Source organism: Pleurodeles waltl, chromosome 6, assembly GCF_031143425.1.
Source record: "Pleurodeles waltl isolate 20211129_DDA chromosome 6, aPleWal1.hap1.20221129, whole genome shotgun sequence".
NCBI classification, from domain to species: domain Eukaryota; kingdom Metazoa; phylum Chordata; class Amphibia; order Caudata; family Salamandridae; genus Pleurodeles; species Pleurodeles waltl.
This window is the reverse complement of record NC_090445.1, coordinates 283,563,221-283,586,538: the sequence shown is the minus strand read 5'-3', so window position 1 is coordinate 283,586,538 and position 23,318 is coordinate 283,563,221.

Below are 23,318 nucleotides of genomic sequence, written 5' to 3'. Positions count from 1 at the left end.
CCTTAAGGGTGGCAAAAGTACTGCTGCAGCCCATAGGCATCCACTGGAATCCCAATACCTTCGGTACCTAAGTACCATATACTAGGGACTCATAAGGGGTGACCAGTATGCCAATTTAGGATGAAATACTGGATTACCAGTAAGTAGTGACAACATTTAGAAGAGAGCAAGCAGAAGCACTGAGGTCCTGGTTAGCAGGATGCCAGTGACACAGTCAAACACACTGACATCAGGCAGAAATTGGGGGTAACATGCCAATAAGAGGGTACTTTCCTACATGGCCCCAGACACACTCAAGGGGGTTGGAGACTGGTTTGTGTAAGGATGGGCACAGCCCTCTTCAGGTGCAAGTGTCTGCTGCACCACCACCACAAGCCCAGGAAGACCCATCAGGATATGAGGTGCTCACCACAGCTCCTTTTGTGTGACTGTCTAGACTCTAGTGAATTCACAAACAGCCCAACTGTCATCCTGGCTCAGACGTGCATTCCATAGCCAGGAAGATGCACAGAATGGTTAAGCAAGAAAATGCCCACTTTCTAAAAGTGGCATTTTCAAACTTACAACTTCACCAACAGATTTTTTTTTAAATTGTGAGTTCAGAGACCCCAAACTCCATATCTCTATCTGCTCTCAATGAGAAATGACACTTAAAAGATATTTCAAGGCAATCCCTATGTTACCTTATAGTAGAGATAGTCCTTGTAATAATGAAAAATGAATTTAGCAGTATTTCACTAACAGGACATGTAAAACACACCAGTTCATGTCCTACCTTTACAATACACTGCACCCTGCCCATGGGGCTACCTTGGGACTACCCTAGGGGTGACTTGCATGTAGTAAAATGGAACATCTGGGCCTGGCAAGTGGATGTACTTGCCAGGTCAGACTGGCAGTTAAAACTGCACTCACAGACCCTGCAGTGGCAGGTCTAAGACATATATGCAGGGCTACTCGTGGTTGACACAGTCAGTGCTGCAGGCCCACTAGTAGCATTTGATTCACAGGCCCTGGGCACACATAGTGCATGTTACTAGGGACGTACTAGTTAGTCAGATATGCCAGTCATGTATAAACCAATCACCAATACAATTTAGACAGAGAGCACTTGCCCTTTAGCACTGGTCAGCAGTAGTAAAGTGCCCAGAGTCCTAAAGCCAGCAAAAATGAAATTCAGTACAGGATCAAGAACAGGACATCAGAAGCCAAAAAGACAGGGGAAACCATGCCAAGAACTGACATCTCTAACAAGGACCAACACCCACACCAACATACCATGCAAGAAGTCTAGGATTCATCCTAGATGACAGGCTCAACATGACGGCTCAAGTCAATGCAATATGCACCTCCTGCTTACACATCCAATACATGCTGCAAAAAATCTTGAAATGGTTGCCTCAGAACACCAGACAGACTGTCACACAAACACCCATCACAAGCAGGCTGGACTGTGGCAACACCCTCTACGCTAGAGTCTCCAAACAGCTCCCACATAGACTCCAGACCATCCAGAACAAGACTCATGCTCAACCTCCCATGCTGCACCCAAATCACACTAAACCTCAGGAAGCTTCACTGGTTCCCCATTCACAAGTGCAGCCAATTCAACCTTCCCATGCACATATACAAACCCCTACATAACACAGGACCAGGATACCTGAACAGCTGCATACTCTTTCACTAACCCACCAGATACCTATGCTTGCCTTAATCTCACTCGCACACACTCCTGACATACGCAAAAGCAAACTAGAGGCCGCTTTTTCTCCTACATCACACCCAAGACATTGGAACAACCTCCCTCAACACATCAGAGCCTCCTCCTCACTTTTTGAGCTCTGAAAGAAGCTGAAGGCATGGCTTTTCATATAAGCACCTTGAAGACCACACACCTACACACCTGCCCAAGCACCTGAATACCCTGTCAGGTTATTAGTATGCTATACAAATCAATTGAACATAACATAACTACTGAAGCCTTGAACTCAAGGGGATTATGCCATTGCACATGAATGTTGCTATTCCTTTTAATGTGTAAAATTAGAAATAATACACTTATTTTTCTTATAAAAGTAATTATTTTACTGGACCTTGATTAATTGTACGTACTGTGTGCACTTTGAGTTATGCTCTGTTACCTGTATTTGCACTGCTCCCCCTCCCTGAGGAAAACTTTGACTGCTCGTCCACAGCTACCACTGAGAGTCAAGTGCAGAAGTGGTACTTAGCCCATATGCTTGGGATCCATAGTAGGTTTGGACCCAGGCATCAGGAGTTAAAGGCCTCGACCACCACGGGAGGGCCAGTAGCCCCTGCATGCCCTGTGGCCCTCTGAAAGGGGCTCTGAGACTGGTCTACACTACTCCTTTAATAAGTGTTAAATTGAGTTGGCAATAGCTAGAAAAGGGTTTCATGATTCATTTTAATAGTAATTTAAAATCCAACTCATTGGTTAAATTGAATTTCATATTACTATTTTAGAAATGCTGCTTTTAGAAATTTGTCATTTTCCTACGCAAAATCAAAAGGATTATCTGCAGTGTCCAGCGTCACCTTATTCCTCATGGCTTCCCTGTGGTGAGATTTGTAGTGGTCACAGACGGTGGACAAAGGGCCCTGGGCATAGGGAGGAGGACTCTGCCCTTGACTGTATGGTCTGGAAGGCTGTGCCCAACCCCTTTCTCAGCTTCAAAAGATGCTTACCTTTCCACTGGCAGATGAAGCCCACACTTAGCCATACCTCCCCTTTCTCTCTCTAGTATGGCTGGCAACAAACCCAGTGGTTGTGAAGGAATTTACGAGAGTTGGTTTAGGGGATGGACAAAGGCTTGGCCTCCACTTATAGACTGGCACTGGGCATAAAAGTGGACCCCACAGACCTCTCCTCAGAGCACTCCTAGACCTGTGAAGAATCAGATAAAGGACTGAAAAACCTGAAGCTGCTTGGACCTGCTTGCCTTGAACTAAGGACCTGAGAAGTGGCTCTAGGGGTCAGTTGACTGGCCTCCTGTTTGAGTTGACAGTGCACAAGCTTCTATCCCTGCATCTGCCCAGCTGACCAGTTCCAACTGAAGCTGCCATGGACCCTGCTACTGGCCTCCGTTAGAGTGACTCCTAACATCTAAGTGGTACCCTCCTGGTCCTAGACCCATGACCAGTACGAGAGTATAATCCTCAAACTGCAATAAGTAGGACTTAGAAGCCTTTTGGCCACTTTCTCGCTGTTGAACCTCAGCTTGCTGGTTTGCCCAGCTAAAAGAAGACTTGACTTCCAGAATTTTTTTTAAGTCTGAATGTAGAAGGCTTTACTGAGCCCGACCCAAGCTGGAGACAATCAAAATCGAGGCCTTCCTGGGCATGGATTCTGAACTTTGCCTGCTTGGATCTTTCCTGCCTCCCTCGATGACTGCACCAGGACCCGCCACAGTTGAGCCACTCTTCAGGTCCAGCTTGCAGCATGCACCGTCGATGACTCATTAAGGACCACTTTTTCTCCATAAAGTTTTTAAATAAGAAAGTAAAGTTTCCACAGGGACAAACATGGTCCTTGTATCCGACCCGCACTCCATCGCAGTTGGCCCTAACTTTTGACTTTGACATGTTCTAGAGATAACTATGGTTGCCTCTTTGTGTTTTTTGGTGCTACTTTTAATTCATAATTTAAAAATTCATGTCTCCGGTTTTATGTACTCGATTTTTGTTATTATGGTGCATTTTATTTAATAAAGTGCAGTCTATTTTTCTGCATTGTTTTGGGACTTTTCTTGTGCTGTGGATTCACTTATTGGTATTTGAGTGCTGCATAAATACTTTACACATTGCCTCTAGTTTAAGCCTCACTGCTTTGAGCCAAGCTACCAGGGAGTCAAACGCACACAGGTTTAGGTAGCAATTTTTGTTGTTCACCCTGAAAAAGATTGTGATTATTATTTGAGATGGGTTCTCACCCACCCTCAACCAATACTCCAATTTGTTACACAATTCTATTCCTATAATAGCTTACAGCTCTTCAAACTGCACTACTGCTGTTTCTAACTACTATATGTAGCAAATCATGCCATTATTCAATTTAATGGTACACAATTTAGTAATCTGAGATACATGTAAAACTAAATTGAGATTACTGGAACTCAGACTTGGTATCTGAAAACAGCCGAGTGTTCAACTCGTTGAGTTATTCTACTGGCAAGACTTTATTTTTTTTATTAAAGTTGTTAATAATATCAATACGCACAATCACCTGCACAGTCCACAAATACCGCCTTACACTCAATGTGTTACACTGGCATGTATTTTTTCTTTTGAAGACAAGACGCCGCCCGTTTCAATCAAATTTTGATTGCTGCTGTTTTCCATCCTACTTCCGGTATCATCATCACATATATTTTGGTTTTCCATTTTTGCGAAAGCGTGTAAAGCTTTCAGAAGGCTTATCTATTTGCATCTTGCGTACAGTATCCCAAGGCCTGCTGAGGTTGGAGGCAAGGTGGGAGGAATTATCTGTCCCGGTGCATCCCTTCATAAAAGACATTACTGGATGCCTGTCAAGTGATGTAATAAAATAGAGGACTGCAGGCCTTTTCTTTCATTAATAACTGCTGTTTTGCAGCTAAAAGCAGCTATAGTCCCGGGAACAGTATGAAATCCGGATAAAGATGCACACATTAGAAGTTACCTTATCTCTCGCCTGTGATAGTATTCATTCTACCAAACCATTCCATTCCATTTTTAGGGTCGAGCCTGCGTTGCATGCGCTCGCGCATGCGTTTCGCAGGGAGACTCTTTTGTATTTATAAAAGGGCTCGGAGCCCTGTCAACTTCACATCAGTGTTTTTTATTGGTTTGTGGGCTTCCCTAATAAAATCCGCTTGCTTTCATTAGTCCAAGGCACGCATATGTCATGCCTTTTCCGGTGGCTAGCCCTCCTCCAGCGCAGCGACCAAGTACAGAAAACATGCGAGGCTCGCTGTTTACCATCGGGCTCATGGACTTCTTTTTCTCTAATTTACAGCCCGATCTCGCTTGGCAGAAGTCGAGCGCTTTACGTACTTGATTTCACTTATTCGGGTTATGTACATAAATGCACTTTTGCCCGATAGGTGAAAAGTCGGGTTAGGAGTTTACAACGCGATCAGCTCTAACATGAGCAAACGCGAGACCCCATGCATTGTAAATGCTTGTTATTTCTAGATTCCACAGACTGGGTAGTGGAGCCCAGGGCATGGTTTGGATTCAGTAGTTTCTACTGGGTTATGAATAGGTAGTTGGCCTCCCCCTTTTTATGCAGAATTGAACCCTGTGAAGTGTTGCACCCCATAATGCTCTTCGCTGAGCCCAACTCTCTTTGATATGTGTGTAGTACTTTAGACATCTTTTTATATTTTTGCCCCAATTATACACAAATGATTATCCAGTTGGGTACTATCTGGCGTTAAAAAGATCAACTGTCTGCTATTGCTGGTAGAATTAATCCACCACGCTCAAGAGGAATACAGGTAAACTGAGATGCTGATGTAAGTAGATTCTGGTCTACCACTAGGTGGCGCCCCCTCTGCTCCCTCGACCTGCATCTATGGTAGGCAATCTTATGTTTTCGGTTTAATGAGTCACTGTGTGATTCGTCATATAAATAAAGTCAACACTTCCTGTTTTTTTAATTATGAAGACTAAATAAAATTTCGCTTTGCAAATCAGACCTGGAAAGTTATATTATGTCATTGTCTCTCAGCTTATTTGTCTCTTAAAGCTCTCATTTGTGAATAATCAGATGACCACAAAAATGAAAACTATTCAAGATGCAGCTTGTGGGAGATGGTCAGGCGTAATTATCAAACATCCATGCCCCATAGTTTTGTCAAACTGCAATGTCTTCCGGTCAAGAAGGGGGTGAAGTTTGAGGTCCTCTTATAGTAGGAGTCATTCATTTGTTAGGAGTGGTTGGTTCATCCCTATTTTTTCTGCTCGAATCATCTCATGATTCCTCCTTAAAGGTATCAGGAATCCACCAGTCTCAGATTGCCCATGGTTTATTTGATTTTGTGGCCCTCATACTCTGGAATGAACTTTGCATAAACTATGAACGAGGAGAAATGTGTTTGTTTTGAGAAAACGTATAAAAAATGTCCTTTTTAGTATTTAGTAATCCTCAATCATTCCCAATCCCATGGCACTTATTTTTGAGAATCATTTCTCGTTACAACTTAGAACATTAAATCAGGTGGCGTCCCCTCATTACATGAGCGGTACAACAAAAGGAAGCCTACTGGCTTCAAAAGATCAGTGCAGGACAGAACGTGCATGCACTTTATTGTCCTATTGTGACCTCTCCCCCTGCGACCAGTGCTTAATTTGTAAATGAACAAGTGACAGTGCCCAAAGACCTCCTTTTAAACACGCGGCTGCCGCAATTAAATGTGTGAACACGGTATATTGAGGCGGGGTAATCCTGAAGCCATCTAGTGCATCTTCAATCCATGTAAAGCCAATGCCTGCCCCTTCAGCTCACTCCAGCAGCTTTCTATATTCTCCCTTTGTGACGCTTTTTCGTTTTTCCCTTCCTCCGTCTTTCCCATATGTGTTTTTTGCTCGCAGCAAATGCTTGAGGCAGAAGAATAAGGCCCGGCCCTCAAAAATAAGTGCGGTGCTCAGCGCCGGAAACAAGCTCAAATTAAGCACTGGTGCTTATCTTTCTCATTCATCTCTCTTATTCTTTTTCTCTTCCCCCATCTCTTTTCCTTTTGCTCACTCTCCCTCCTCTCTCACGTACTCGGTCACTTCGTTTCTGTCACCTGTCACTTCTTTCTCTGCTGTCTCTCTCACCACCCTCTCTCTGTTACTCTTTTTTCCTCTCTTCCTATCGATCCCTCTGTCTCCCAACCTCTCCCACTGATCTTACTCAGCACATTTGGGCTTAAAAATGTAAGATACATGCTCCCAAATACTCAAATACGGGTGGACGATCTTCTTCAAGCCACATTTTCTGTTCACAACGGGTCACAGGCGGGCCCATATGCTAGCTTCCAGGCTGTGCAGCAATTGTATTGGCGATCAGTCTAGCTTCACTAGGAGAGGCAGGGTTCTTCTGTCTTTCTGAGGGTAGCCTCAACCCACTCATGATGCTGATGCTGTCCTTGTTGTCAAGATGGGTCTATCTCTGCTGGGCAGTGGATCGTCGTGATTACTGGTCAAATTGTCTGAGTCTGTCCTCCATGCATGTTTGTATCACCTGGGTTTTGGGTTTTCTGAGTGCACTCCAAGTATTTGGAACATCATTCCCAATGATATAGGAACTGTGCTGACTGTTCTGCTGTTCCCAAAAGCACAAGGGGTGCTGGTAACTTCATAAACCACGAGGCTGAAGGCTAAGTGCTTTGTAGATGTCACCAGAACCATGAGATGCCAATTTAGGACCATATTACACATATTACCTGTAGGTATTTTTATATTTCATGTTTATTTAAAGACAGTTAGCTGAAAACACTGCTTCCTTCACACTACAGCCAACAATGAGCACTGAATTAAAATAATAATATTGGGCCCAATTCACAAAGGTAAACTTAGACTTTTGGTCTAAGTTTAGACCCAAAGTCTAAGTTTACGAATTTTTGGTATTCACAAACGTAAATTACAAGTAGCATCTTTATGTCCAGACTTGGGGCGGATGATCCACACTCTGGGCAGATTATCCGCGCTCGTGCGGATCATCCGACCTTGGGCCAGAATCATTATAATTACTTCACCTGCACATTAACAATGCCGCCTGCAACCCTGCATCAAAAAACAGATAAAAGAAGCACACAATCAAGCCTCTGGTTTTTCCACAACATTATTGCGCCTGCCTGCTCCGAATATTCAGAAGACATGCTACTTCTTAGGAGGAAGAAAAACTACACAGGGGAGGACACCACCATGATCCTCAAATTTGTAGTGAGGAACTGCAAAAGACTGCATGGTCTCCCTCCCCACAGCAGCATTTCCTCACAGAAGCCAGCTCTATGGCAGCAGTTGGCCACAGCTGTCACTTTATTGGGAGAGGATATACGGACTGTCACTGATAGCAAACTCAAGTGGCAGGATGAGAAGCGGAGAGTGAAGAAGAATACAGCAGGATAGATGTGGTCAGAGCTCTTCCTTGTGTACCAACTAGACCCCGCCTCCAACTCACCCTACTTGAGAGGGACGTCCTCTCCACCATAGACTCCCACCTACTCCAAGGACTTCCTCTAAGTGATGGCCTCAATGCAATGGCAGGTGATATGTGATGATCCTAACAATTACACTAAATGAGCAATGTCTGTGATACTCCACAAATGTGACCATGAATGTTGTCCTATATATGTGCTATCTGCATGGTGAGTTAGACCCTCATGTGTCTTATTTAATCCATTGCACTACAAGTCCCATAATGCTTTGTGATAGCAATTGCAACCTTTAAATCCTCAGTCCCAGTGTTCCATCACTGCTGCCTCATCCACTTAATACTGTTAAATGGCAATAGAGAATGTCCCTCATTCACTTACCACTGGTGTTGGCATGTAGATACAATTATGTACATATGTGACAGGTTGCACATATTCAAGTTGGTTGTGTCTCATGACAGTTCCCGTTTGTTGCCACATAGAGCCAGAGTACAGTCACACACTATAGCAGAGGTCCCTGCACCATCAGGGAGGCAACGTCATGGAGCACATCAACCCAAACCATCAGCACAAACTGATACATAAATATGACCAGGAGAGGGCAATAGCTCCCACACTGTGGTCAGGCCACTCATAGATACCTTACATGGAATCCATAAACTGTGTCAAACCTGTGAAATGAACTAGGCAATGTTGTGTATCACATGTGTCAACAAGAATGTAAATTGAAAAAACATATCTTTGAAGGCCCTGTGACGTTGTTCAAAAAGACACAGCCTGCAGTGACCTCTGCAACAAGTATGGGTGTGACATCTGGTCAAGCACCACACACTGGGCGGAAGTCAGACACTTGTAAGTATACCTAAATATGACTTTACCAAATGCTTATGTTTCTAAACTGTGGATTAAATGTCAGCAGCATGTGTTGTGTGTCTATTATTACTGTCGTCACTCATCTCCATATGCTCACATATGGCTCATAAGTGTATAACACATCCTACTACTTTGGTAGTGAAAGGCTGACTTAAAGTGTATGTGTACAATTTTGTGTAGGTCAGTGCAGCATGTCTATATGTTACAAGTCATTACACCTCACCTCAGGAGGTGTAAGATGTTTGTGCCTCCCTAGGTGTACTTGGTTCTGTCTCTCAGGGGAAGTGTCACAATCCATAGGTGTTGTGTGGGAACACCCTCCGCAATGTTCATGGAATGCCACTCAAGTACAGAGGAAGGCAACACAGTGATTTGTGAAGCCTTTCATAGCCTTACCTCACTCCATAGCTAGAAAACTATTCCAAACCATGCAAAGTGGTTTGGTGAGGCATCATAGATATGATTTACTAGTGTGCACAGGTTGAGTCACACAAAAAGTGAAGCTCCAGTGCCTCGAGGGGCTTATAAATATGTCTCCAAGTCTCTTAAAGAGAGGAGTAGTCACAACTGGTATGTAAGTCAATGACATGGAGACTTGCTGTCAAAATCCCTGGAACAAAAGCTAAAGTAATGATGCTAGTGGGGAGTGCACTGATGACAGCTGACTTGTGTTTGGGGGGAGGGTTGTGGCTGGTAAGGTGGGTGTAGGGGATGTGAAGCATATACATCTAGGGATTGAACTGCACACTTTGCCTCCCCTCCCCCATAATCACAAATGAGTAAACCTTGGAATAGAGGACTTCAGGATGTGTGCTGTACATAACCATATCCAGTGTCAGGTAAAATTGACCATCATGTTGCGCATGTATATTGGCAACACAGGTGAGGAAATGAGTGCACAGCAGAAATGTTTGACCGCCCAGTCCACAATTGGCAGTGTTACTCAAACCTCGCTTGATAATTGTGTATATCAAACTTGTACTCTGCAATGCACTGACAAAGTCTAATGTGCAAAGATGAACCAGCTCTGCATGTTGTGTAAGACTCCTTTAGAAATTTGAAGATACCACATCATACTCATGATGTATGATGCCCTTAAAAATGAAGATGTGTCCAAAGGAAGGCAGTGCAGAAAACCCTAGTTGTTTCCTTCCTGTAGCTTTCAGTAACCACCAAATACATGTTTGCCTGAAAGTGTGATACCTGGTTGATGTGAGGGCTGGGTTGAATTAACAGCTGACCAGTGTTGCTGTTAACCAGTGAGTCACATGTAAGGGTCAAGAGGCACACTTGTGGCCACCCGCCTGTAACTTGTAGATCACTGGTCCAGACCTATGACATGTACATGTAGAATCATCACCATCATCCTTTGCACTTAAATATGGGTATGTGTGTTACATTACAGCTGCTGCCAGAACTACCTCAGTGATACAGATTACACCATCCAGGGGTTTGGAAGACATCCTGGCTGCAGCAGTCGAACCCACTCCAATCCATTCCCGAGGTTAGAGTGCCATATTGTGTTGTAAACAATTGATACCCAAATCCTTGTGGAAGGGCATAAGTAGATATGGCCACTTTTGCATCACATCTGACATTGGTATGTAAAATATGCCCTAAATAATCAGTGAAGTGTGTGTCAATTGTGCACATTCACATATAAATCATGCAGAACACTAATTATGGTGACCATTTCTTCTGCTACACACTAAAGGAGTCAGGTCCAGCAGCTGAAATCAAGGGGTATCTCAATACCACACAGAGCTGGGGTTGGAACTCATGAGTTTGCTTTTGCATTGTACATCCTCATTGAACACCTCAATGCCACAGTGTTTGCTGTCACGTGTAGGTGTACACAAACCAGGTCACATGTGTAACCTCCTTTGAGGTGAAGATAATGTGACTCAATCCTTGTGTTGCAGGGCTTTATGTGATAAGGCAAATACTTATCCTGTTGGAACCTCTGTCTTACTGGTGCTGAGAACAATGATTTGAATCGAGAGGAAGGACCATCCACCAGTGGCGGGTGATGGACAGTCCAATAGGAGAATGCATTCCTCTTCCAAGCTGCCTTGTCAGCTGCCAGAAATGCACTGGAAGAGGAGGAGGAAGTAGAGGAGGCGGGAAAACAGGCCCAGATTTCAATGGATGTAGAGGCCGATCCCCTGCCCACTATTGTTGGCCATGCAATATAACATCTAAGCCTACATCTGCTCTGGTCAGCATAGTGCCTTTTACTGCACCTGAAGGATTGCCCATTTCTCACATACCCCAACACAACCATCAACCATCACCTCCTCACAGCCCTCACATCAAGGTCAGACGTGTTGGTTCCCCTACGCACTCCTACTCTGACAGTGTCTCCCAAGGCCTTCTTTCCAGCATCTGAGGTACATGCCAGCCTTGATGAGGAGCAGGTAGCCCCTATGCACAAATCTCCTCCTCACAACCTCCCACTTGCCACCCTCTCCCACCCTGATGGTGGACCTGACATCCTAGCCCCTCCCAGGCAGATGTTCATGGTGAGAGTGGGAGGAAGATTTCTTCCAACAGCAGTCAGAAGTGAGGCAGGTCATTTGTGCCACAGGGGCTACACTGTTTGACATGTCCAGCTCACTACAGGACATGCGCCAACTCCCACAGTTAGTGCACTGAATGACCCACGTATTGGAGAGGATGGATACATTGTGGCAAGCCATGGGGAAGAGACTAAGGGGGAGCCGCCCGCCTGGCGGGAACCGCCGAATGACCGCACCGCGGTCAAAAGACCGCGGCGGCCATTCTGTGTTTCCCGCTGGGCTGGCGGGCGACCGCCAGAAGGCCGCCCTCCAGCCCAGCGGGAAACCCCTTCCCACGAGGAAGCCGGCTCCGAATGGAGCCGGCGGAGTGGGAAGGGTGCGACGGGTGCAGTAGTACCCGTCGCGAATTTCAGTGTCTGCTATGCAGACACTGAAATTCAAAGTGGGGCCCGCTTACGGGGGCCCCTGCAGTGCCCATGCCATTGGCATGGGCACTGCAGGGGCCCCCAGGGGCCCCACGACACCCCTCACCGCCATCCTGTTCCTGGTGGTCGGAACCGCCAGGAACAGGATGGCGGTGAGGGGGTCGGAATCCCCCATGGCGGCGCAGCAAGCTGCGCCGCCATGGGGGATTCCTCAGGGCAGAGAAAAAACCGGCGGGACACCGCCGGTTTTCCTGTTCTGACCGCGGCCAAACCGCCGCGGTCAGAATGCCCTGCGGGGCACCGCCAGCCTGTTGGCGGTGCTCCCGGAATGACCCCCTAAATGATATCATGGCCATACAGAGGGAAGAGAGTTCAGGACACCATGCATTGGTTTTGAAGATGATGGAGGGTATACTCAAACTGATATTAAACCAGCCTTCACAGTCAATTCCAACAAATCTACCTGCACCATATTACACCAGCCCATGGTTAAAAACCTACACAGATCCCCCATCAGTCTTTGACGGCAACACTTCCCTTGCACAAGCACCCAACTGCACAGTCACGTCCTCCCACTGTACCTTCACCACCACTCGCTGTCCAGGTAGCTCCCACACTTGTACAGGCACTACCACCCCCTGTCCAGGACCCCCCCCCTTGTACAGGCACTACCGCCCCCTGTCCAGGAAGCTCTCCCCCTTGTACAGACACCACCACCCCCTGTCCAGGCACCCCTCCCCTTTGTACAGGCACCCATACCCCCTGTCCAGGCACCTACCCCTTATACAGACACCACCACCCCTTGCCCAGGCACCTCCCCCCTTGTACAAACACCACCACCCCTGTCCATGAAGCTCCCCCCTTAAATAGGCACCACCATCCCCTGTCCAGGCATCTCCCCACCTTGTACAGGCACCACTACCCCCTGTCCAGGCACCTACCCCTTATACAGACACCACCACCTCTTGCCCAGACATCTCTCCCCTTGTACAAGCACCACCACTCCCTGTCCATGAAGCTACCACCCTTGTACAGGCACCCATGTGCTTTGTCCAGGAAGCTCTCCCCCTTTGTATAGGCATCACCATCCCCTGCCCAGGCAGCTCCCCACCTTGTACAGGCACCCCCACCCCATGTCACGGCACCTCCCCCCTTGTACAGGCCCCACCACTGACTGTCCAGGCACCTTCCCTCCTTGTACAGGCACCACCACCCCCTGTCCAGGAAGCTCCCTCCCTTGTACAGGCACAACAACCCTCTGTCCAGAAAGCTACCCCCCCCTTGTACAGGCACCACCACCCTCTGTCCAGGCACCTCCCCCACCAGTACAGCCAGAGCCACCACACCCACCTGCACCTCAAACCTCCAAGAAACGCGCCTCCTCACAACGATCCTCACCATCAAACATGAGAAAATGCAAGGAAGATCCCCCATGAGCCCTGTAATATATGTTTGCAAGAACTATGTAAATAAAATACATATACCACATTTAAATTGAGTGGAGTAATAGTTGCTGATGGTCAGTTGATTAATGTGCTTGTAGGCCACATATGTGTTAATAAACGTGGGTAAGACATGTTCATTAGTAGAATCATCTGTGCACAAAGATATCATATAGATAGAATAGCTAAATCACTCCAGACGTGTACTTCCATACTTTGATTCCAGCAAATATAAAGAACTACACAGCACACTTCATTTTGATTAAGGTTTTTGTATAAATTTGATGGGAATAATGAAGAAAAGAAAGTCCTTTGGGAAGAGAGAAAGGAAATCAAGTAATACGCTTCACGCAGAATGGGCAGGGGAGTTGGAGTGGGTTGAACAAAATAAATAAAACACGTCAGGAAATGTCAGGAGAATTAGTCTATATACAAGGGGTAGAGCAAATGTCCATTGTCATGACACAGTCCAGTCACTCGTCATTTTGGTCATCCTCCTTTTGCACAATGCTCAGATCCTCTGCTGGCCTCATCATGGCTGGCCATTGGAGGACCAGACACCACCCCATGGGACTGGGACACACTGGGAGAACAGGGGGTGCGAGTGGTATAGAGGAAACAGTGTGGGATGACAAACAGGGAGACACATGGAAGGTGGTATGGGAGGAACGCTGGACAGGGCAGACAGCATGACTGCACCCAAGGCAGTGAGGGTGACATTGAGGGAGGCCATCTCACTAGCCTGTTTCTTTCGGAACCTATGCAGTTCTTCATTGATCTGCCATTGCGAGGGGCTTTTGTCACACATGAGGAATGTGGGGTGTCGGGGACAGGGATGCTACTCGGGTCTACTGAACAGGCACTTGGAGGGGTACTAGTGGCAGGGGACACAGCTGGGTGCCCTGGTGGATTGGGGGCCTCACGATGTAGGGAGGGGTCAGTGGCAGGCCCAGGTGCTGTTTCAGCCTGCACTGGGGACACATATATTACTCTCACTTAAACTAAGAGGACACAATGCCAAATGAAATTCAGCACTCTTAATCTAAATAATGAATTTATTAAGGCATTTCCCAAATATCAAATAAAGTGCATACAAATATATGAGACTAAGCATATAACTCAAATTCAGCAGAACATTTGTACATACAAAGATAAATGCGTATATCAAGTGGGCAAGATTGAAAAGAAATGTGTTATGTGTTAACAGAGCATGTATACATAAGCTAAATAATCAAGATTTTAAATGCTTCACCAATGGGGTTGACATCATCCTCGCCACGAAACTGGGGAACCCTTGAACAGCCAAGGCAGGAGATCCCTGATTGGGGTCACAAATAAGATCCTCGGTGGTGCATCCACTCTACAGGCGAGTTCCTGTCTTTTATACCTTAAACCACCCTGAGAAGAAGGTTCTAGTATTCAAATTCAACGCTGACTGTACTCCATCTGCATAACAAAAAAACAGAGAAGCTGGCCATGCTCCCAATGTTTGTTCTGAGACAGACTTGTACATTCCACTGATAAAACCAGCCTCAGCCTTGCAAACTCATATCTAGGCTGCATCCTACATAATATGTTCCAGCATTGTCCGGCTCTTCACAGGTGAAGAGAAAAACATGTTTTGCAAGGAAAAATACTTGTGCTGCCCTGCAACTGCAGCAGGGCACAAAATGGAGTCACTCGTACAAAACGGAGTTGATAGTCAAATGATGATTAAATCTAAATAGCATCACAACTTCTCAGGTGGTTCCGGATCTTACAAATCAGGGTGAGAGTCAAATCCACTCCTCCCCCCGGTTAGAGGTGTCCAGTTTGGTGCCCCCTCTACATTGTCCTCAGCCTCCACCTGGTCTGTGACAGATGATGTAGTGTCCATCCGGGTGGGTGAACTCCCCCTGCCTGAATATGTTCCAGGTCCTTCCTCCTCCTCTTTTTCTTTGGTTGATGAAAGAGACCGTGCCTGCAGACGTCCCAAGGATGCCATTCTCTGCTCCTGGTCCGCTCTCTGGTGTTCCTGCATAGCCGGGGCCACTGAAATAGAAGTAAGAATATAATGTGGTTGTTGTACAATTCAGTGCAAAGCACATAAGTTCATGAAGCAAGTCTTAACTTTGTTCTACTTTGATCTCACTAACCAATTCAAGGTGACTTGGAGCCAAAAATGTATGTGTACTATCAATGTGACGTCCTAACATTAATCACACATTGACATCTGTCACAAGTGTGGGGAGTATACACTTATGTGGTGACAAAGTCTCACCTTCACCATTATTATTGCAATCATTGGACCCGATTCACAAAGGTAAACGCATTTGTTAAAAACTTAGACCAAACGTCTAAGTTTACCTTTGTAAATTGTGCACAGTATTTCCTGTCCTTACTACCTAGTCATCTTCCAAAGTCAGTCTACAAGTGGAGATGGGACACAATCTGGATGGATCTGTCCACCCTAAGCATGTATTTATTATCATCCTGTAATGTGCAGACTTGATAGTCTTACTCTGATTAGCACATGTTATCTAATATGTAGCATGGTTGGACTCCAAAAGCCTGATTGGGTGTACATATACAAACCGGGCCTTAGTTATGACCTTTGCTAAGCTGTGAATCTATGTATTGGAAGATCCCTGAAACATCAGATAATCTACATGGTAGGTGTCACATTTGGCATGTCAAGACTGCCTGTTGGTGCTGTACACTAGTTGGTACATGTGCATAGTTGGTACAGCTAGCTAGACATTACAAATGGCATATGAGCCACCGTTGGAAAGAAGTGTGCATTTGGCTTTCCTTGGAAATGTTGGTACCATTGTGTGTGAGACAAGTATCCCAAAGTCAGCCTTTACCTCAAGACCCATTAAATATTACTTTACACTGATCAAACGCACAAAAAGCATGCATGATACCACATCCAACACCTAAAAGATTCTTGACTCCACATTGGACATTTTCTGGCCCATCACTTTGCCTTTTCTCCCTGCAGTGATAAGGACCTTGGTTCACTAGTCATGGCGTTGGCATAGCATTTCCTCATTCAAATGGAAGAGTGAGGGTTGTTTCCCGAGTAGTGTTCAGAACACTACAAGTCCCAGGATGCACTCTGGTCAGTACATCAAATGTGCTCCAATGAGGCATATACCTTATGACTACTGCAGCAGTTGTTCAGATTACTTGAAATGAGACATGAGAGACACACAAAACGCATGCATGATACCACAAACAACACCCAAAAGCTTCTTGACCCCACACTGGACATTGTCTGGCCCATCCCTTAGCCATTATACCCAGCAATGATAAGGCTCTTGGTTCACCAGTCATGGTGATGGCATTGTATTTCCTCATTCAAATGCAGAGTGAGGCTCATTTCCCCAGTAGTGTTCAGAGCACTACACATCCAAGGATGCACTCTGGTCAGTGTACCAAATGTGCTCCAACGAGGCACTGGTGTTAAGACTACTGCAGCAATTGCTCAGATTGTGTGCATGGTGACATGAGAAACATGATGGTACAGCTCACTCACCACTCACATCATAGTAACACATAATGCAACCCATGCACTTATCAGGTCTCTGCTGCTCAAGCTCCTCTAGCTGGCCATTGAGGGTCAGCCAGGCTGTACACAAGAGTTTCTTGTACAGTGGTGTAAGGCGGATCTGGCGCATGTGAGGCTAGGAGGACTGGCCCAATAGATCTGGACCCTCAGATTCACCTAGCGTTTCAGGCCCTCCCAGCGCTTACAGCATGTCCTGGACCGCCGGTGGTACACGGCCACGCCACTGCAGTGCTGTGTGATACTCTCCCAGAGTCAGATGCGCGCTGCATTGCTCACCTGGTCCTTGGGCCCCCCCCATAAAGCTAAGGGTAATTGTCAAGCAGCCCCCCAGCTAAAATGTCCAATTCAGCCTGACTGAAGGGGAGTGCCCTCTCATCAAGTCCCTTAGTCATGTTGGGGTCAGTTACGGAAAACAGAGCGGCAGGATCCTATCTGTGGGTGAGGATGACTCAGAACAACAATAAAATAGCTCCCTGCTACTTCCTGTTATGAACTTCCTGCCTCTTTGTCATTTTCTGGAGAGTTTCTACGACCCAGAGCAAATTATCTGCACCCGGGGCGTACTCTGTACAATCTGCACCTGGGGCATAGAATGCACACCCGTAGTGTAGAATTCTCATTCAGAGCAGAAAACAAGGTCTGACAAGTGTCACATATGTCAACATGAGTAAGCAGTTCAGGAAGTTTAATTCAGCAAGGGAAGAGTTTATAGATGCACACTATACTACATTACTTCCCAGCACAGTTTGGCCCTTTGCATTATGGTACATGTTGTCAACATATGACCATTACTTCAGAGAAGACTGTAGTGTTTCACCAAAGTAGGGGCAGGTAGTGATGTTTATCCCTGGGCACATAGGGCCAGTTTCATAAATGGCCAGAGCAGGACTGGGACCCCAAAGCAGCACTGGCAAGTTTGTCAGATCAGTCCCGACACAGTGACAGGAAACGCAATTATGTGGATGAAGCAGGATTGCTGTTTCTGTTAGTGGGGGCCCATATTGCAGCACCTGTTCAGAACCAACACCCAAAAACAAAACCGGCTCCCACGCCTCCAGCCCCCTTTGGAAACGCCCATGGCCCCTATGGCCAGTCTGGCCCCAGCAAACGGCCTACGCACTAGTGGTGGAAGCGCCTCTGTTATTGAACTTGGGCAGAATCTCCACAATGAGACAATGAGACTTCCAAGTGCAGGGGCATTTGTGAATCGGCTCATGGGAGCGGCACTTCAACCCCCTTCTTTACATAGAGGGGCTAACATTCATTTCATGGTCATTCAGGGTCAGCTTCACCTCCAAGCAGGATCTTCTGCCATCCTGCTGAACTCACCTCACCCAACATGTTTGAAGGACCTGTGGACGAGGCACCCACACATTCAGTGATACTGATATGGACACACTCACTGAGGGCGTGCTTGATAGGTAGCAGCAGCATTATGATGGACCGGAGAAACAAATTTGTGCTGCTAGACGCATTGATAGCTAGGGCATTATTACAAATAGGACACACTTTGGTGGTCATTACAACCCTGGCGGACGGTGTTAAAGATGCGGTAATACCGCAAACAGTCAGATTGACAAAAAAAGGGAATTATGACCCTAGCGGAAACCGCCAACAAAGACAGCCACTTTAACACACCGCCCGCCACGGCGGTACAGACAAGCAGCGCGGCGGTCACCACCAACAGACAGGCGGGAGACAATGTACCACCCACAGTATCACAACAGGCCAATCCGCCACCTTTTCTGGGGCAGATTCACCGTGGATAAAAACACGGCAGAAACAGCTTTTGCTATGGGAAAATGCTCGCCTTCTACACATCCCACGAGGAACGACGACTCCATGGAGCCGGAACTCCAAATACTACCTGCCCTTGTCTTTCTGCTCCTTCACGACCAACAGCGACGTAGGCGCAGAAGATACTGGTGAGTACTGCACCTACGACACAGGGGAGAGGGGAGGCAAAAATTAGGGGGACACCCACCAAACACCCCCACCCTCGCATATCTCAACATACACACCAATGCAGTCACAAAAAGAACAGTAACAACCCACAATCCCCCCGGAAGAATGCAAAGACAATGCGAATTTCGGGCAAACATTATAATGTGCCAATATACATGTCATACAAAAATATACAAATATATGTATTCCAAAATCACTCATATTTACATAAATAATCCGAGAAGTATTGCAGATATGTACACAACAATGTCTGTGCACAAACAGTCCAAAAATGCATGAGCGAGGCCCACAATAGATACCTGACCAAAATCCGAGAGAACACTGCCGGGGCATCAGATAGAAACACTACAGGCACCTCAGGGGGACTGTTCAGCAGTGCTTTGCCATGGCGGTTCTGGACTGTTCAGCGGTGCTTTGCCATGGTGGTCTCTGGACTGTTCAGCTGTGCTTTGACATGGCGGTCTTTGCCCTGTTCAGCGGTGCTTTGCCATGGCCGTCTCTGGACTGTTCAGCGGTGCTTTGCCATGGCGGTTCTGGACTGTTCAGCGGTGCTTTGCCATGGCGGTCTCTGGACTGTTCAGCGGTGCTTTGACATGGCGGTCTTTGCCCTGTTCAGCGGTGCTTTGCCATGACGGTCTTTGCCCTGTTCAGCGGTGCTTTGCCATGGCGGTCTCTGGACTGTTCAGCGGTGCTTTGCCATAGCGGTCTCTGGACTGTTCAGCGGTCCTTTGCCATGGCGGTCTCTGGACTGTTCAGCGGTGCTTTGCCATGGCGGTCTTTGCCCTGTTCAGCGGTGCTTTGCTATGGCGGTTCTGATACGGACATTGGTGTGTGGCATGACGATCTCCACACTGGACATTGGTGTGTGGCATGACGATCTCCACACTGGACATTGGTGTGTGGCATGACGATCTCCATACTGGACATTGGTGTGTGGCATGACGTTCCATCATTGCCCAGCGGGGCTGTGGCATCCTGGCCCCGCCTGGGCTGTGTCTTGTGCGGTGGTCTCTGGACCAGTGATGATACTTGGGCCCTCCTGGGCACTGACTCTGGCGGTGGGCTCTGGACCCGTTACGATACTTGGGCCCTCCTGGGCACTGACTCTGGCGGTGGGCACTGGACCCATTACGATACTTGGGCCCTCCTGGGCACTGACTCTGGCGGTGGGCTCTGGACCCACTACGATACTTGGGCCCTCCTGGGCACTGACTCTGGCGGTGGGCTCTGGACCAGTGACGACGGTGCTGGCGGTTGTGTCTGGACCGCCGGAAATGATGGCGCACTTCTCCGCCGTGACTCTCACAACAGGCTGGGCAGACTTCCTCGGGACCTTCCCCACCTTTTTTGGAGTTACAGCTGACTCACCAATCGCCTTCGATCCCATTTCACTTGCTGTCCCAACAGGAGTCTTGACACGGTCCCGTCTTCCACTCTCCAATTTCGGAGCCTTTACAGGGGGTGGGCTGCCAGTGCCTTGGCTCCGGGTCCTACTGCCTGCCCTGGTGGACGGTGCACTCCAAAAACCTGGAACACGCACCACTAGTACTGGTGGCTTTTTGGCTGAGGCGCTACGACAGGACTGATGAATTGGAGGGGGGGTGGGGGCAAAAAGGTCAATTTGACAGAGGGACAGTTTCTGACGAACACTGGGATGGGTAGCTGGAGGGGGTCTGGGAGTGGAGGAAGAGGAGGTGGTTGTAGGAGGTGTCACTTTAGCTGTTTTGGGTGCAGAGGCAGGTACTGGAGGCTGTCGTGAGGTGGATGGATGTTGGGTGAGTGATTGCCGGCGTTTGGGTACTTTGGGAGGGGGCGTCACAGACACACTGGGAGAGGACACAGGGGACGTGTAAATGGCAGTGGAGGTGGTGAGTGCAGGTGAGCGGCGTGTGGTGCTGGGTGTCCTGGTGCGAGTCCTAGTGCCTGTAGATGTGGTGCATGCAGGTCTGTGTGTAGACGAGACTGGGAGGGAGGAGGGAGAAGAGGAGGAGGGGGGCACAGTGGAGACAGTGGATGTTGCTGTGTCTGTATGGGTGTGATGCTTGTGTGAGTGCCTGTGGGATGTGTGGTGCCTATGTTTGCCTGAGCTACTTTTGGGTGTTGACTTGTGTGCATGCTGGTCTGTAGGTGTGCTTGGGATGGGCTGGGGTACAGGGGATTGGGTCTGGGTGGAGGAAGTTGGAGGGGGGAGGCTGGACACAGGGACAATTACTGCCATCAGTGCTGAGGCCAGAGATTGCAGGGTTCGCTGAAGGACAGCCTGACCAGAATGAATGCCCTCCAGGAATGCATTACCGTGTTGCAACGCCCTTTCTACACCCTGGATGGCATTCACAATGGTAGACTGCCCAACAGTGAGTTACCTGAGGATGTCAATGGCCTCCTCACTGAGGGCAGCAGGGGTGACTGGGGCAGGGCCTGAGGTGCCTGGGGCGAAGGTGATGCCCACCCTCCTGGGTGAGCGGGCACGGGCGAACGCTGAGGGGCTGCTGGGAGGGCGGTGCTGGTAGGGGGGGTGGCGGCTGTACCTGTAGAAGTGGGGCGCACAGATGGTGTCGCCACCACAGGGGTGCTCACATCGGCGGACACGTCTGTGTCGCTGGTTGGTGATCCGGTGGCCGACGTGAAGCTCCTCTCGCCCTCCGTCCCACTGGTGTATTCAGAGTCTGTGGTGTGGCCCTCCATGGCCATGTGGGATGCAGCTCCCTCATGCTCCGGTGCCACTGTACCTCCGCCTGTTGATGCTGATGTACAAAAGGACAGGGAGAGCCGGAAAAGGGGGGGAGACAGAACAAAGAGAGTTTTAGTGCATGGCATACCGCTACCGTTGGCAGACAAGACAGACGCAGCAGCCCCATGCACAACTCCGCGCTCCTGCCCTCTGCACATGCAATTTCTGGGATATGGCCTACATGGCATTGGTGGAAATCTGCACACATGGATGCCACAGGGGCAACTATACCTCAACTTGATAATTTACTGAGGTGGGGTAGAGTGCCACATGGCCTACATTACGGAGGGGCCTTGCCTACCTAACTCGCCCTGGCCTAGGGACACCCAGAGCCCACCTCCCCCACCCAGACACCTCCACTGCACGCAAAGTCCGCAGAATGAGAGTGTACTCACCCCCTTGTGTCTGCTGTGATGTCCTTAAGCACCCATCCAACTCCGGGTAGGCCACCGCCAGGATCCGGAACATCAGGGGGGTCATGGTACGACGGGCACCCCTCCCAAGTTGGGAGTCCATCCCCAGCTGAGCCTCCGCCATCTTCTTGCTGCAGCGGCGAATGTCCTCCCATCTCTTACGGCAGTGGGTGCCCCGTCTCTGGTGGGCCCCCAGGGTCCGGACCTCCTTGGCGATGGCACGCCAAATGTCCCTCGTCTGGTGGGCGCTGACCTACATGACATGCACAAGGAAAGAGGAACAGTCATTACCAACAGCATCATCAATGTGAGTGGCCCCCTCCCTACTCTGACCATGTGGCCCATTTATTCCCATGCTTTACTGTAGTATGACTTCTGCCCCCTTCCCTCTTCCACCCAGCCCTGTCCACCCAGGCCTAGCCCCTACAACGTGCTCCCTGTGTACTAACCTGTTGGTCTGGAGGACCGTAGAGTAGCATGTACTGGGGGAGGACCCCATCCACAAGTTTCTCCAACTCTTGTGCAGTGAAGGCAGGGGCCCTTTCCCCAGATGCAGCAGCCATCGTCGCTTCAAGACCAAGGTCACAGCAGCACTAGCAGTGTAGGTCCTCTCCTGTCGAAGGTCAGGTATATAGTGATTGAACAGATAGAAAATGGTGGTGATATCCGCGGCGGTGACGTCCGCGGCGGGGCGCATCATCACCGCCGGCGCACCTGTTCATTGGCTTCTGGGACCCATAGGGTCCAATGTTAACCAATGCAGCATTGTGCCACGGTCTACGACCGCCTACCGCGACTGTGTGCAACGCCAGCGCTGTTACCACACAATCCCATTGTCCCAGTTTAGAGGTCAGGCAGCCGCCATTTCAGGGGCCCACATGGATTCATTTCCAACTGTCTCACACATACTGAGGCCTACACTCAACACACATACAGGAAGGGTTTTGTGTCTGCTGTAGTCGTGTGTGTAACTGTGGGTACATACCTGGAGGAATAGTGACTGGTTCTTCGCTGTTGTCCTTCTTAGGCACCGTCAGCTGGGACATATGAGAAGATGGCGGAATCCTCCGGTGTACCGACCGCTGGTGGACCTGTTGACAATGGAAGAGAGACATTTAATCGTGACCTACCGGTTTGACCGTGCTACAATCCAGGAACTATGTACCCAGTTGGAGCCAGACCTGATGTCACCAAACCCGCCATCCGACTGGAATCCCCCCTGACGTGCAGGTGCTGTCAGTGCTCCATTTCCTTGC